This window comes from Protobothrops mucrosquamatus, unplaced genomic scaffold (genome assembly GCF_001527695.2).
Source record: "Protobothrops mucrosquamatus isolate PMUCROS unplaced genomic scaffold, P.Mucros_1.0 scaffold7, whole genome shotgun sequence".
NCBI lineage: Eukaryota > Metazoa > Chordata > Lepidosauria > Squamata > Viperidae > Protobothrops > Protobothrops mucrosquamatus.
In genome coordinates this window covers 881,122-884,470 of record NW_015386394.1, presented here as the reverse complement: position 1 = coordinate 884,470, position 3,349 = coordinate 881,122, and the positions used below count along the sequence as shown (strand labels likewise).

Genomic DNA, 3,349 nt, shown 5'->3' with positions numbered 1-3,349 from the left:
ATAAAAAATGCAGTAACATTTGAGTACAATTTTTTTTTAAAAAAATCCTATTTAACTAATTGTAGCTGAATTACTTTTCCCTATTATCACCATTGTCACTATCCACTGCATATGAAGTTCTGTTTTATCTTGGAAGGATTTGTGGAAGTTATATCATTACAACTATTAATATATTTATGTAATGTTCATTTTTTCAGGCCTTTAGATACCCACAGGAGAAAAAAAAGATGAACAAAGGATGCCTTCTGAGTTCAGTCATTTTTATAATTTCATTTATTATCTAATAGCCAGAAAGGCAGGTAGAAAGTTTGGATGGTTCACTTAGGATGACATTCTGATTTAAGTTGCAAACTGCTTTTTGAAGTAGAATTGGTATTATAAGTATCTAGCTAAGAATTCAGATTCATGATTTTCTGTTTATATTCTGCTTCTGCATGAGATCTGGTGAACTGAAAGAATGCTGGCTGCAGAGAAAGAAATCAAGCACTTGTCACAGCATTCATCCTCAGGTTTGAGGAATCCTGTTGAACTGCAGTCTCTTGAGTTTCTTCCTCTTTGTGGTGAATTGTCTTGTGACAATAATTGGGAATCTTCTAATCATTGTGCTGGTTGTGACTGACTCATATCTTCACAACATGAAAAAAAATTATCATGGAGAATTTGTTCTGCTTAGAAACCTGCTGTTCCTCAAGTATCTTATCAAAACTGCTAGCTAATTTTTTGAATGGAGACAGAACTATTATTGGGATATAGGAATATGGCTTTCAAGGAAAGGGATCCTAGAATTATAGAATTACTTATTTCATCTTGAGCACAGTTTAGAAATCTATGTAGGATCGATAGGAGATATGTTTGGGAGTGGAAAAATAAAAGGAAATGCTTGAACCCACAAACTGTTCTGCATTATTTGCATGTTCTGTGTCTCCTATTTTTCCAAAACAGATATGAGGGGAAAGGATAATTTTGCACCAGCAATATTTCAACTATAGCTAAAATCCTGCATGAAATAAGGGTACATAAAAGCTACTAACCTTTTCAAGATGCTACTAAAATTTCATGAAACTAATAAGAAAATAATATTTCTTAACTCTTTCGTTACCTGCTTCTTACTATATATTGTACATCTGCTATATTGCTATTTATTGTAGGTCTGATTGACATGTGATGCATGGAAAACATTTTGGATACAAAAAAAGAAAATCAGACAAGTGTCACAGAATTTATCCTTCTGGGTTTTGGGAATCTCCAGGAACTGCAGCCTCTCCTTTTCTGCTTCTTCTTGGTGATTTATCTGATGACAATAATTGGAAATATCCTCATCTTCCTGCTTGTTATGGCTGATCAGCTCCTTCATACTCCAATGTACTTCTTCCTGGCAAATTTGTCATTTCTGGATACCTGTTATAGTTCTACCTTGCTGCCTAAAATGTTGGCAAACTTTCTGAGTGCTGAGAAAACAATTACTGTGAATGGATGTCTAGCCCAATATCATTTCTTCTGTCTTAGTGGAGCTACAGAAGCGTATCTTTTGGCTGCAATGTCATATGATCGCTATTCAGCAATTTGTAGACCTCTGTCCTACCCTACTATTATGAATAAGAATTTTTGTTTCCAGCTTATTGCTGGGACTTGGATAAGTAGTATGATATTTAATGCTGTTCTGGTGGCTCTGGTGGCTCAGTTATCTTTTTGTGGACCAAATGTCATAGACCATTATTTTTGTGATTTACATCCACTGACAAAAATGTCTTGTAGTGACACAACTCTTTTTGAACTCTTTACTTTTTGCATGACCATCATTTTCACAGTTCCTCCATTTCTTTTGACCCTCACCTCTTACATCTGCATCATTGTCAGTATCATCAAAATAAATTCCACCATTGGAAGGCAAAAAGCTTTCTCAACCTGCTCTTCTCATCTCTTGGTAGTCTGCCTTTTTTATGGCACATCAGTCATTGTCTATACATTGCCAGACACCTCCTTCCTAAAACACCTCAACAAAATCATCTCTGTTTTCTATACTGTTGTAACTCCTCTGCTTAATCCACTTATCTATTCTTTAAGAAACAAAGATATTCACAAAGCCCTAGGACGACTTTTTAATAAAGTGTAAATTTTTGGCATGAATCACCCAAAACTGTACATTTATTTTCAGTTCATTCAGTTCATATTTTTGAATATAAGTGTAGTAGAACTCTGGTATGTAATTTGTTTAGCTATATTGCCCAAGGATTCAGAGCGAGGTCATAATCCATACAAAGTTTAGTAGCTTTTCTTCATGACAAAATCCATATCCTATTGACCTTTCCTGTTTTCTGACTACATCTGCGCTTATTCTTTCAGCATAGCACTTGTTTATACAGATAGTCCTCAATGACTAGTTGCTTAGCAGCTGTTTGAAGTTATAAGGGACCTCCCAGAGCGACATATGACCTGGTTTCAGTGTTCAGATGGCCACACACTCTCGTGGGTCATGTGATTGCATTTTATGCAGTTGGCAACTAGCTCACATTTACATCCATTTGCAGCACCCCACAGACACATGACCAAGATTTTTAGCATTTTTGCCAGTTTCCAATGTTTACTTCTACTTTTCAGGAAAAAAAATGCCCATTGCAGAAAATGGCTTCATTTAACAATCATAGTGTTTGCTTAATAATTGTGGTGTTCACTGAATAACCATCGCAAAAAAGCATGTAACATTAGGTATGGTTACCTGATGGCCCATTTAACAATTGCCATGACTCAGGACTGTAATGCTGGGCTCATTTACAGTCATAGGTTGTATTGTATTAGTACTAGAAAGTACACATTTCTCTGTAATATCTTATCTCAAATTTTATATTTATGTGTGCTGTTTTAATATTATTGACTTACCTTGGATTTTTCATGTAATCCTAAAATAAATGATTCACTAAAACCATCTTTAATAAAGCCTTGGAGGCTTAAATTTACTACTATGCCAACTACTATCGATCTCTAATAAGCTATAAGTATCAGAGATCATTTGCCTTGAAAGATTTTGAAAAATTTCTTTCAGCAATCCTTTCCTTCATTTGTGTCAAAAGCACCTTCAAATTATAACATTCAACACTGAGCAAGTAAAAAATATAAAATAGGTCAGAAATATAAGCACATTTAAAATAAATAGGATTAAAACTAAATGATATTTGCCCATTATTGGCCACATCAACAGCATTTTCTCTTTCTAGCATGAAGTCTTCCTCCATAAATGTTGAAGGATCCAGAAGCATCCTTTGATCAACAATCACTGATAATATTTCCGCTAACAGGAGTGCCTCTACCCATACACTGTTATAATACACTGCAAATGTTTACTCTGGGCTAA

At 34.8% G+C, this 3,349-nt stretch overlaps 1 pseudogene; it reads left to right on the top strand.

The window, feature by feature from the left end:
- The first annotated feature begins 1,168 nt into the window (after positions 1-1,168).
- Positions 1,169-2,266, top strand: LOC107282351 (annotated as a pseudogene).
- Positions 2,267-3,349: the final 1,083 nt, after the last annotated feature.